This window comes from Trachypithecus francoisi, unplaced genomic scaffold (assembly GCF_009764315.1).
Source record: "Trachypithecus francoisi isolate TF-2019V2 unplaced genomic scaffold, Tfra_2.0 Lachesis_group3, whole genome shotgun sequence".
NCBI lineage: Eukaryota > Metazoa > Chordata > Mammalia > Primates > Cercopithecidae > Trachypithecus > Trachypithecus francoisi.
In genome coordinates, this window is record NW_022681468.1 from 75,668,298 (window position 1) to 75,682,519 (window position 14,222).

The window sequence follows — 14,222 nt, forward strand, 5'->3', positions numbered from 1 at the left end:
GTGTAGGAACTGGCATTCTATCATTATTACCAGCAGTTAATTAATTGATTAGTGAGTATAAATGTCAAACCATAAGCTCTGGTCTGAACACTCTTCTTATTTTTGAAAAATTTCTATTTTAAATTCTCAAATTTAATCAATTCAGATTTCCTATACTGCTGTCTCCAGCCTCCACTTCCCTAAGGGTTGTGTAGGTTTCAGGCAGGTTATGAAGTACTGATGTAAATGAGGGTGGGGGATGGGATATGTTTGGTTCCTAATTGTCCAGTCTGGCATCCCTGAGCCTCCTCACTCCTGCATGGTCTCCATTTACTGATCATTCAAATGACTACAGCTTCCTGATCCAGATCACAAGCTATGCTGGCCTGTTCTCTCTTGACTCCTTCAGTTTCCTCTCTGTACACATGTAACTGGAATTTCTCTTATTTCCTCTTCTCCCTGAGATTAGGACAGGGATTTAGCAAGGAGCAGGACTTCTTCTTAGGAAATACTGATATCTTAGGTTTCTTAGTTTCTTCTCTCTCTCTCTTTGCCCCAAGGAATTAGCTTTTAGATCAGATTGGCTTGACCTTAGCTTCCAAATCTGTTGGCATAAATATTATGCTCTGAGTCTTTCAGGGATTAGGATTTTGAAACCTCAAACCCTACTTAATTAATTCTGATGCTTTCTTCTGCAAGAAACAGAATGTCTAACTAAAATGTAGCCTCCATAATAAAAAGATTTAATGATATTATATGAGAGGAGGTGGGGACAGTGGACAATTCTTGGGTTGATTTATAGCACAGCCATGTCAATTATGATTCAGGCTTTTTCCTTCTGTCCACTCCTCCATCCTTGGTATATTGGTTTGGTTTGCAAACTGTTTTCTCGTGGTCTCAAGATGGCTCCCTGTCTCTTTCTGTATTCTCATTAGGGAGGCACATACAATATATCATATTACACTTTTAGAAGAAGAAAATGAGAGAGTATAAGATCAAATTGTAGATGATATGGTAGTATGTAAAGTATTTCCAACCACAATAAACAGGGAGATTAAATGATCAGGGCAACTTCAATGTAACAAGTGACATTAGCATAAACAATGTATCTACATTTGTCCAGCATTCGGAGACATGTATGAAGGATTTTATTTAGTTGGCATATATAAAACTTCTCTACAAAATGCACATATTACTTAACTGCTATGTAGGCTACATGTATATATTGCTAATACATAGTAGTCAACAAAATCACCAAAGAAAAATTAAAAAAAAAAAAAAGAGAAAGAACTTGTCCAAGATGTAATCCCAAAACTGAATGCATTGGAAACTCATACTCCTATGTGAAGATTCAAATGTCATGCTTTGGCATAAATGATACTACACAGGTTTTCTGATGAAGTTTTACCTGCACCTTCATCAGCTTACTCTGCTTATGATAAGCTTGTTCCTACTTTTGCTTACTTATAAAGCATTTTATTTCCATTTTATAAGTAGTCCTCTTAGACTTATCTTTACCTCTCTGAGATCAACCTATAGGCTGCCAAGCCAGGTCCTGTAGCAGCCAAGATTCAAGGCATCTGGTCTCTTTTCATAATCACATCGAATCCCTGGATAGCTATATATTTTACTCCAGAAGGAGGAAATTGTTTATATCTGGCTCTCGTCCTTCCTTAGTTTGCATTAGAACCAGAAAATTATGCATTCTTGAGTTGAACCAACTCACAAAATAACAAATGAGTAATGATACTTGGCTCCTATTTTTCTTTTTTAATTTTAAAGGACATAATGTGTGTTATCTTAGAGAATGGCAGTTTGCTGATTCAAATTTGGCCATGTGGCTGAATCCAGCTGCCCTTTATAACTCTACCTTCTACGTATTTTGGATTTCTTTCACATTTCAAATAACATCAGTGAATGCATTTTCAAGGCCAAAATTGGGAGGATTCCTGCCTGGATTCTTGTTGAGAACTATTGTAACTTCAGAACTATCTTCTGTAGGCCATGGCCTTTTTTCCTCCCTGCCATATTCCAGAACTAATGTATTAGGTTTCTGGGGCATGTAGGATCCCTTACACATTACCTGCCAAGGAGATTGTCTAGCTGAGAATTAACCCAAATGCATGTATTTTTATAAAGTTTGAAAAATGAGCTCCTAATATTATCCTTTGTCAATCATCTACTTATTATTTATTAGATTTCTATAGCACCTTTTCTGCAAAGAGCTCAATGTATCTTAAACACATGCTACAATGCACTTTAAGTAGGTGTTACCGAATTTGGCATTATATGTGAGAAATACTGCTAAAATTATGAATTCCAACTGCAAATTGTTGAAGGAATAAAAGCAAATTTCAGCATCATTTTAAAATGATATATATATGCATATATATATTTTAAACAGGTCTGTTAGCCCTGTCAGAACCTCTCTCCAAAAGAATTGCAGGGTTATATTTGAAACAGTGAACACTATCTATAAATATAGGTGCTTAACCGGTATTTGAAATGTTATGCAGCTTTCCTGTTTGCAAAGGTTCTGATGTTTCCTTTGATTTCTAGAAATACAACAACAGCCATTTCCATCAAAATGTCAAGTGACAGGCCCAATAGTCCTTGGTTGTTTATTAGGTTGGACTTACAGGGGCTCCCCATTCTTTCACAGGTAATATGCTATTTATTTTCTTTCTTTTTGCCATCAGTGTTGACTGAGCACAAGAGAGCTGTCATCAATGAACTGTCCCCTCAACAGCAGAAGGAGGAGAGCATGAGGGTAATGGAGGAAATTACTATGCCCTCCCTTCTTGGAAGAGAAAAATAAATACTTTATAATCTTTAAGTTAGAGGTAATTCAAAAAGTCAGAGGAAGGCAATGCTGTCCAATTTAGAGACATTTTCTCTTTCTTTGCCATAAAATACCACTCCCTCCCCAAACTACAACAATAATAAAAGAAACCCCACAAAGAACCAACTCTGACCTCCCCATCCTAGATATCCCAAATTGTGGGCTTCAGTTGCATTCTGCCCTTTTCTTTTCTTCCTTCTCCTTTTTACTTGGGTGGATTGCTTTCAGTTGGGGCAGGCTTCATTCCACATGAGCTTTGAAATCATATCCCTGGATCTGTATAGAACGGCAGTAGTTGAAGGTATTAGTAGCAGCCTTCCATGGTAATGCTGTCATTAGATCATTATGACTATTCTAAGGTTCTGCCTGTGAGCATGGCATGGATTTTATATTTGGAAATAAAATCCTCCCGGGATACCACAAAGCTGCACGCCGGCCTTGCCCCTTCTCGCAGGCCGTTAGGATTGGCTGCCCTGCCTTGGTCTTGTGTTACGCAGGAATAAGTCCTGCCGTGTTTGTTTCACATAAGAACCCCTTCAATTTGTTTATAATGATCTGAATGATATTATTAGGTGAACAAAGCCGCTCAATGGTGACATTTATTAACCAGTCATATCATCTGTGTTTAAATCTCTTATTACATTTCAGGGAAATTGTGTGAACCTAACTCCAGCATAACTTTTCTTTGGGGACCATTGCTTTGTATTGAGTTTAAAATAAAATAGAACGTAGACAGCAGATTTTATTTCCAGGAGAGCATTTCACTTAAGAGGTTTAGACTGAGCCAGATTATGTATAGAGGCCCACAGGAAGGTGGACGTTGGAACTCTTCAAACTAGCACTCGCTCTATGTCTCTGTCTACATGAGTTAGGAAGCATGTCCCTTTTAAAAGAGATACGGGAATTGGAATGAGCAGTGCCATGAGTGTAGAGCAGAGGTGTCAGAGAATGAATGGAAGAAAACCATGTGTATGAAAATGAATTTTGTGTGTGGTCTGGGAGAATGGTGAATATGCTATGACCACCTCCATGGGAATGAGTGTGCACATGTGGGACAATGCTCATTGTCTGGGAAGAAGGCAGGCAGATTGCAGTGATGGTGGCTAGGCATGCAGTTGAAATAGAGCATGGTTAAATTAGAATGTGATTGAAGAATGGCAGCATGTTTATGTAAAAACAAGGAAGGTTGGCATATATGTATGATTTTGAATGATAATAGAATGATATACTTAAATGATTTTTATTACAGCAAATTTCAACTATTGCACAAGAGTAGAGATAATAGTCTAATAAATTCTCATATACCCATCATTCATCTTCAACAATTAACTCATGGCCAATCTTGTTTAATCTTTACTACTCCTCTCCCCCATTCCTGAAGTATTATTTTGAAGCAAACCCAAGACACCATACATTTGCATCCATAACTACTTTTGTATGAGTCTATAAAATATGAAGAATCCTTGAAAAATCGTCACCATCTAATAAAAATAATCATTAGTATTAATTGAAATTAATATTAATTCCTTAATATGTCATCAAATAGCTAGTCAGCCTCCAAATATCTCTGATTATCTCATTTTTTAAATGGTTGGTTTGTTCAAATCCAAATTTCAGTAAGGTCCTCCTATTACCTTGGGTTGTTACATCTCTTATAAATCTTTTAATCCATAAATTCTTCCTCCATTTCTGTTTGTTTCTTGCAATTTATTTATTGACGAAAATTGAGTCATTGTCTCTACAGAGTTTCACATTTTGGATTTTGTTGATTGCGTTCTTTTAAAATTTCCTGTAAAATAGTAGTTAGATTTAGAGGCTTGATCTCATTCAGGTTTGATTACCTGAAAAGAACATGTCATTGGTGATACGGTGTACTTACATAAAGAGGCATACATGTCTGGTTGTTTCTATTTTGGGGGATTTTAGCAGCCACTGATGCTCATTGCCTCAATCCATTATTGCATTAAGCGTTTGTGATATGGGGCTTTCTTCATTTCCTTGCTAGAACACATCTATAGGGAGAAACTTTTCCCCAATAATGATTAGATCTTCCTGGGATACAGTTCATACAAGAAAGCAGGTTATGTGCTTGATTGTTTCTCTTTATGTAGACGGTCTCATAATATTCTCCAAGATCAATGAGATTTGTTTCCCCTCATACCATTATGAATGTGTGGATGTTTATATTTGATTAATTTTAAGCCATGGAAATTATTATTATGTTGTTGATCCTCAAGTTGTCCCATTTTGGGGAACCTTTTCAAGTTGGCTTCTAAGATCTTTGACGTAGCAGGTTTTGAGAACTTTCCTGACTTTTGGCATAACCACATGTTCCATGCTGAACTTGCACATTTCCTGTCCAAACCTAGAATCAATCATTTCTTCAAGGAGTCCTGGTCCCTTTTAGTGGAAAATGGGAATTAGGGGTATTCAACACTTCTAGTTGGCAGAAATGGTATATATATTTTTGGATTAAGATTTGTCAGCATTTTTGAAGTACATTGTGTTTGTTTAAATCACATCTGCTCAATGATGATATTCACAATTGTATCAGGTTACATCATTTTGCAAAGAGCAGAACATCTGACCCATGCTGATATGAAAAAATAAGAAAATTTCTTCTTCTTCTTCTTCATTTTTTTTTTTTTTTTTTTTTGTGACTGAAGAGTCCAAAGATGAGATTGGGTTCAAGTGAGGTTTCCAATTTCTTTCTGCTTCTGCTATACTTTTCTTATTGTCAGCTCCATCCTAAGACTAGTTCTCCTCATGGTCCTGAGATAACTGCCATCAGCTTCCAGGACTACACATTTCCACATTTACAGCCAACAGCAAAGGGCATCTTTGTCTCTTCCTTTCCAGAAATAATCCTGAGGTTCACTCTGAATGGAAGCCTTTACTCAAGTCACGTGCTCAAGGCAGAGCCAATCACTGATTAGCTGGATGGAATGTGCTGATTGGTTTAACATAGGTTGCGTATTTGACTCTTGGAGTTGGAGATGATAAGTGCTTCCCTTGAACCACCTGCATCTTCGAATGTAAGTTGGAATTGTTGAAAAGTGGAGATAGGAAGGCAGGAAATGCATTCTGGGGAGGGGCCAACAAATACCCATTATTACAGTGTAGAATTTGTTTTCTTCATCTATCCATCTATCAATTCAACTATTCATGGTAACCTATTCATGATAACCTACGCACTATTTTAAGCCTTAGAGAGGCAAAGAAAAGTAAAACATAATCTCTGGCATCAGAAAATTTGTAGACCAATAGAGTTAGACTTATCCTTTTAACAGCCAGAAAAGAAAACTGCACAAGGTGCAGTGGGATCCGAGGGAGGAAATAATCATTTTGACTTGGGAAGAGGTCTTTCCAATGCAAAGATTTTATGATCTGTCATTTTATTATTGGTTTGGTATATTTCTTAGAGTCTACATTGGCAGATTCGAACATCAAAATATTGTAAAAATAATATTCTTTATCAGTGGTGGATTCGACCAGAAAATTATTTCACATCTATAGCTAGCATAAAGGTACCAGAAATATAAGAATTCATCTCTGGGGTTCTTTTCTCATTTGGCCAGAGAGAGAGAGAGAGAATATTAATGCTCTCTCATAAATGCAAGAAACCTCTGTGGTTAATGCAAAGTTGTTGATCTTTCTAAGTTGGTCCAGAAACCATTAGAATATTATATATTTGTAATTTAAAAGAAAACAAATTGTCAAATCCTCATTGTTCCTTTGGGCTGACCATTAGTTTAGGTGCTGTGTTTTGGATTATAATACCAAAATTCTCTACCATATGAATTACATTACAGCAGAATTTGGTAAGTTGATATCTCTTAAGTCTCATCTAAGTAAGTCTCCTCTTAAAAAGCAAAAATGGTCTCCTGTAGGGAAGTCCCACAGCAAAATCTCTGGTTATGAAGGTTACAGTAATAAAAAGATAATCAATTAGGCAATAACATTTAAAATAGCCTGATCAGCTGGGAGCAATGACTCACACTTGAAACCCAACACTTTGGGTGACTGAGGTGGGAGGATCATTTGAGTCCAGGAGATTGAGACCATCCTGGGCAACATGAGGAAACCCTGTCTCTACCAAATATACAAAAAATTAGTCAGGTGTGATGGCATGCACCTGTGGTCCCAGCTACTCAGGAGGCTGAGGTGGGAAGGTTCCTTGAGCCTGGGAGGAGGAGGTTGCTGTGAGCTGAGGTTGCATCATTGCACTCCAGCCTGGGTGACAGAGCGAGACTTTGTCTCAGAAAATAATAATAAAATGAAATTAAGTAAAATAGGCTGATTCATGTTAGTAGAGATGGAATGACAAGAATACTGACTAATTTAAAATGAAACATGCTTCCAATCTAGTTTACTAAATACTATTATGAAAGGCTGTAATGATGGTTACCTTTTCTATTTTGCCAGCTGGTGTGAGAATCTAATAACAAATTACAATCACAACTTACTCCACATAATAACAACTTTATCTTTTAAATCCACAAAGTGTCACCTAATTTTTTTTAATCATTAAAGTGACCCACGCATTCTTTTCTCAGCCTGTTTTTCATCACTGAAGTGGTTGGGACTTGTTAATTGACCATACTCTGCCTGAGTCTCCCATTCACTTTTATGATTTATTAACTATGATTTATTAATATAATATCTTGGAGACCCACCAGATTGTACTGCAGAAGGCTTCATTTTAGTCAAGTTTGCTGACCAAAACTTGAAAGGGTTGTGTGTGGGGAGGTGGACGCAAACAAGCCAACAACCTCAAACCTAAACCCAACCATCTGTGCTATTTGATGGGGCGTTGCTGACTCTGAGCATTAGTCCTGGCTGAGAGTTACCACTGGGTACAATTGTTTATGCTGTGCCACAGGGGAAAGCAGACAATACCACACAATCAAAGCCTTCACACTCAAACAGACATCACACTCCCTAATTATATTTGTCTGACAGATTATTATAATTGTACATGGCAGGTAGTGTAAAGCAGCTCCTTTTTACAGCCTAAATAATGTGGCACATTCTGCATACTCGAAATCAACCTTGCAGAAGGTAAATTATGAAAGCTAAATGCACGTTGAGTGTTTTTATTTACTCTTTCAGTTAGCATCTTATGTGGTGCTAGACAGCAAAAGAGCATTACCTTATTTTGCCTGGTACTATTTCATTTAACACTTTGTTGTGCAAAGTTTCTTTCTAGCTGACAGCATTTTTTATTTTGGCATACTCAGGACAACTCCAGCAATGGCTGTATATAAGGCTGTTCCCCACACCCAAACTGACCAGATCAGCCTGTGCTAAGTCAGCATGAGGATAAAACGCATTTCTTACCAAAAAACAAAAACTAGATTATGAACCCAATTCTATGCTTCATTTCTTCAACAATGAGAATAAACCAACTTGGGAAATAGTCCTTCAGTTGTTTGCATAATCTAAGACTTTCTGACAGCATTGTGGGCTAAGGGACCTGTCTGTGGGAAAATCATCAAGCTCTCGCCATGTCTGATTGCTTTTTCCTTCCAAGCATGGGAGGACTGCATTTCTCTACCACTTCAGAGTTGGATGGGGGCATGTTGACTAGTTTTTGCAGTTGGTTGTGGGTGGAAGTGACATACGTCATTTCCAATACTAATATGTACTTAACAATGTGAGGCCCTCTAGCACCCCCTCTGCTGGTGACTGAGGCTACTGCACATTCCAGAAGGAGCGGCTATTACAAGATAGTGCCTCTGTCACCTTCAGTCCCTGAGTAACTAAAGCTGAGCCCCTGATGGCTGGCTTCAGATATGTACAGTTAACAAGAAACAAACCTTTGTTGTGTGAAGCCACTGAGAAGTGGGCTTTTAGTTTGTGACTTCAGCATAATTTAGCCTATCCTGACTGATACATGAGTCTTCAATATGTGATTTGTCCATGGCAGTCATATTTTCCACTAGAGTTGTGACTATTGTATCAATTTGCCATAGTTTCTACAGTATGATTCTTTTGTCCCAAAAGTATACATGATAAAATAATAAAAATTACCTTACATTGAGTACTTGACAAGTGTTTGCAGACTGAAGTGCAGTGGTGTAATCATAGCTCCCTACAACTTTGAAGTCCTGCACTCAAGTGATTCTCTTGCCTCAGTATCTAGGACTGCAGACACATGTCACCATGCCCTGCTATTTTTTTTTTTTGTAAAGATGGGGTCTCACTATGTTGCTCAGGCTAGCCTAGAACTCTTGGCCTAAAGCAATCTCTCTGTCTCAGCCTCCCAAAGTGCTGGGATTACAAGCATGAACACTGCACCCAGCTCTGGGCATTGTATGCTGGTTATGTACTTTTTGGTGAAGACTCATAAAAATTTACAAAACGAGATAATGCAGTTAGTTAAAGCAGATAGATAAGTGCTCCCCTAAGTTCACACAGAAGCACTGTTCAAAACCAGTCTTGTCTAGCTCCAAAGTCTATACTTGTTCCATTTCACTATGCTGGCTTTATTTATTAACTGAAACAGTGAAGTGGATTAAAAGTAAATGTATACAACGTAAATATAAAATGTAAAGGTTTCTGCATTTCCCAACATTTTATAGCATTCTATTTATTTATTCCTTCATTCAGGTATTCATTCAATTATATGTCTACCTCCAGTCAGGATGACTGGATTTGAATCCCATCCCTGTCTCTGCTAACTCTGAGATTTTTAAGCATATTACTTAATCTGTTTCCTCATTTGTAAAAGAAGATACTAATATTACTTATCTCATGGGATTGTTGTAAGTATTAAAAATATAAATATATTTAGAGCGGTACCTGACATGCAATAAGGTTTAGGCTGGGGCTGGGACTGGGGTGAAGCAAGGGAGGCACCCAGAGTGCAAAACCGAAGGAGGCGCTTTCACAACCCTGAGAGTGAGTGTCTCCTTACGTTTTGTTCGCCAGGTGCTTCTTCTGTCTTACTCAAGTCCCGATCCTGGCTGAGCTGTTAATATTCATTCATTTATGTATACTTCATTGTGAAACAGCATGAGGAGAGTTTTGGTATGCACACAAAAATGGGGGTGATTAGAGTTCCTACCCTTGGAGCTTTTGTGAGGATCACATGAGATAATTCACTTAAAGAGCTTAGCATGGTGTGTGACACAGAGTAGATAAGAAATGTACCTTAAAATAAAGAGAGGGCGATGGACTATGTAACCTGCAGTGTCACCTCCCAGCTCTAAAAATCTGTATTCCCAGTTAGACTTGACCAGTTAAAATATGGTAATTACTGATAGCTGCCTTGAAGAAAGGTGGCACCAACATTTAGCAGTATGACTCTGTGGGGATGGGATCATTATAGAATACAGAGAAAACATGTTCTCAGTCTTCAGGGGCTCAGAATCAGGCTGAAAAAAGGCAGGTGAATAAGTAAGACATATTCTCATACATATGTAACAACACTATCTATATCCAAATACACTTTCCATGGGGAATGGCATGCTGTTGAGATGGAACTCTTTGGAAAGCTGCTTTTCCTTCCAACCAGTCAGGGAAGATTTTTGAGGCCAGCTTTGAGTGTTCTTTGAAGTACTTAGGAGGAGAAGGCCATTGTTTAGTCTGATCGGAGTTTTGGAGGGTGTTTGAAGGCTGGGAGATGGAATGGGTAGAACCTTTGGTTTAGAGCTAAACCAGTGAAGAACTGAGAAATAAGGGCAGATGTAGTATAAGTGAGATGATGGGATAAAAGGTCATAGGCTGGCATGAGGACACACAAGGGAAGTATTGGATGAATGTTGATGAACAGGGCCTAAAATATCATGAGGGAAGTGATGGGAAAGTTATTAACGTAACTGTTCATTTGCTTATCTCAATTATCAAGATGAGTGTCTTGCATAACTGATATCTAAGGGTCACATAAGGACAGAACTGCTGAAAACCTTGGGATTTGGCCCTGACTGGTACAATTATTTGTGTCCAGAGAGACTCGTTAGATTTTCTTCTTATCAATCAATCAGTCAACAAGCTGAAAAAGGTTCACATACCATTCAAAAGTAGAGTGACATCTTTATATAACATAAATTAAGTACTGATTCTGTACTTAATATCTGAGGAAAATATAGGAAAAACATAAACATTTCCTTGTGGCTTTGGCTTTGAAGTCAAGACATACCCAATGTAGATTCTGAAATATTTCTGTCTCCGCATGTGGCACATTGCAACTCACATAATAGGTGCTTAATAAATATTTCTTGAGTGAATCAATAGATAAATGAAAATTGTCTTTGGATTAGGTGGAAGTAATTGTGCAGTGCGTCTTAAGCGTGTATACTTTCTCATATCATATTTATTCTAAGGTTGTTGTTGCAGAAGAAAATAGAGGTATATATGAAATACCCTTATGGAATTACAGAATAAAAACGCTAATTGATGTAGATGCAATTATTTTGAGGAGCTTTATTTTGAGTGATGTGTGTGTAATACATCCTTAAAATTAAATAGAAGTCGACGGGAAAGTCTGAGTCACTAAATTCACAAGAGTCAGGGGCTTTAAGAAAGCTGCAAAATGTCTTGTGAGGAGTGGGGGATGGTCAGACTTTGGTATTCAAAAAGAACTTGCTGTAAGTTTATTACTATCTTAGGTTGTGGAGGCACCTAAATATCCAACCACAGGCAGCATAGTGTTCCTTAATGGAATATTATATAGCTATTAAAGTATTACTGTAGTTGGAGAATAGTTAATCACATGAAAAGACGTTAACAAGACATTAAGTGTAAAAGGTAATTTAAAAATCAGTATGTGTCAGATGAACCTATTAAAATATGCATGGAAGAAGTCTAGAATAATAAGATCTGAAATCAGTAGCAAGGATGATTTCCGAGAAATAGAACCATAGATTTCTTCATGCTTGTTTATATTTTCCAATTTTTTACAGTGAACCCATATCTTTAAAAATACTATTAAATTATTTCTCAAAATAGAGACCCAAAAGGACCTACTGAGACTGGATATACTACTCTCTCTCTGTTTCCGTGTTGAATTCAATGTCAGCCTCTAGTTTCCTCTGCAACTTGAATTTACCTATGCCAATGATTCTCCCCCTTGCTCATGCATTGATTCTATGTCTACTACTGTTTGAATATCACCCACTTAGCCATAGATTTTACTTCATAATCCAAATTTATGAACTAGATACCACATCTGCTTTCTTATATCTGAAAATATTTTTGGTTCCATGAATATTCATGAATATAGCTTATTGTTATCTCACTCTGACCCATGGCCTTCAGTAGGACAAGGGCAGTTTCCAAAATGTTAAGGCCACATGGTCTGTGAGAATAGTATCCTTATTGATAGACGGGATAAAAGACTGGAAGATGGGAGACAAGACTATTGTAGGGGTCCATTTCTACTGACCAGTGCCTGTAGAAAGGTCAAATTAGGCTACTTATCATTTTAAAGAAAATGATTTGATTTGTTTTCTTAATACAGGGTAAGTACCACTGTCAACACACATAGCGTTTTACATTATGAGCTTATTAAAATAGTAAATCTGTGGAGAACATTCAAATCTTCGCACAATTATGCTTGAACCTAATGTACAAGTGAAAATAAACGATGGTAATAACATCATACAACAAGGGAGACAATTTCTCAGCCTGCAGGTACAAAACACCATCACTGATTGCCCAAGTGTTGTGCCAGCTCCTTTTTATCTGTCTGCTTGCTGTTTTTCATTCAAATTATAACACCTTTTCCTGCAAGATAAATTCACAGTTTTTTTTTTTTTTTCCTAGTTTTAAGTTTAGTTCATTCGAAAAGCTTAACATAAAGTAGCGTCATTAGGCTTTGGTAACAGGCCAAATTTAGGCAAAGCAGATACAAAAATACTCCATGTAAAATAAAAATTCAAATGTGGGATGCATGTGTGGAGCTGCCTGATTGCTGTATTTATGAGGACCTACAGGTTGGTTTTAATTTCTTCCTGCATTCATGAATCCCTGTTTTTATTTTTATTTTTTACAGTTTTTTCTCTTACTGTGGGGGTTTGTATTTGGCTTTCACTTCCCCTTCCTGGTCCTTTTTTAATGAGGAAATGAAGTTTTTAAGTCACCCATTAGCACTTTTTTTTGAAAGGTAAAAAGTGTCCTCTGCTCTTGAACAGCCACTAACTGATCTAAGGCAGAAGTTGCATCTTGGCTTTGAAGAGGTATAGAAGGTATTGGAGGTAAATAATGGAGGTATTTGGTTTGGAGGTAAAAAATGGAGAGCACGATGGAATAAAGTTGGTGAATGATTATCATCTAGAGCCCAAAACTTTTCATTTCAAGGCACAAAGCCCCACACAGCCATGCCTTTCAAACAGGCATTGCCTTCAAAACGTATCTAGGCTGGGGAGGCAAGGATGGCAAATGTTATCTCCGGTGGAGGACATCTCAGTACCTTTCCTGACATCGTGGTTGGATGCGCTGTTACTTCCCCAAGGTTGTAAGAGTTCCATCGGAGGTTCAACACCTATTATTAAATATCTACTATGAGCAATCACTGAGGATATGTATAAAAAAGTAAGATGCAGGATTCTATTTTCAATGTGTTTCTAATCCACACACGTTAATATCATAACGTTGTGTACGACTTTACAGGTTTGTCCATCGTATCTGCACAATAATCCTAACGTGCAGGTAAAGCAGATACAATGTTTTTTAATTTATAGATGATAAAATTGGATCTCAGAGGGAGTAAGTTGTTTAGGATGGCACAGCTAGTAAATGTCATAATTAGGACCTGACATCAAGTCACCTGATTTTGAGTCTAGTTAGCTTACTGGTCCTCACCTGAGTGGGATTGGTTTTAGACTGTGTTTAAGTGTTCATTGCTGGTGCCTTCAGGGTTTAGACAGCTGTCACCCCCTCTGTACGTATTAGACTATGGGAGAAAGTGAGGTGAAGTGAGAGGGCAGTCTTATAAATATAAATATTTAAGTGCATATATGTGCATTTTCTCAGGTTTTAAAAACATTCCTGCCCTACGCAGCTGACCCTACCAATTTGGAAGCACTGAAGTGGATGTTTCCATGAGAAATAACAACCCAAGGCAGGGTACAATTGCTGCCATGTGGGTAATAGAAAATCAGAATGCTGTGAATTCAGGATCAGAAATGTCGTTTCTGACTCAGGAGGTCAGGAAACTCTTTTAGAACAGGTTAGGCCTTAATGATGGCTAAGAGGAAGGTGTGATTCAAGGAGTTGCTAAGACTAAATACTGAGAAGGGCTCAACTGTGGTTTTCTTCTGAGTGCCACCAGTGGCTAGCTGTTTGACCTTAGGCAAGTCTTACAATCTCTCTGAGCTTCAGTTTTCCCATCTATAAAATGGGGATAAAATGCCCACCGCACCGGGATGCTGTGGGGGAATACATGAGAAAACACATG

The 14,222-nt window shown here is 37.7% G+C and overlaps 1 long non-coding RNA gene across 2 annotated transcripts in view; it reads left to right on the forward strand.

Moving 5' to 3' along the window:
* Positions 1–14,222, forward strand: part of LOC117069865 — a 76,550-nt gene that overhangs the window by 2,926 nt on the left and 59,402 nt on the right. The window lies entirely within an intron of this gene.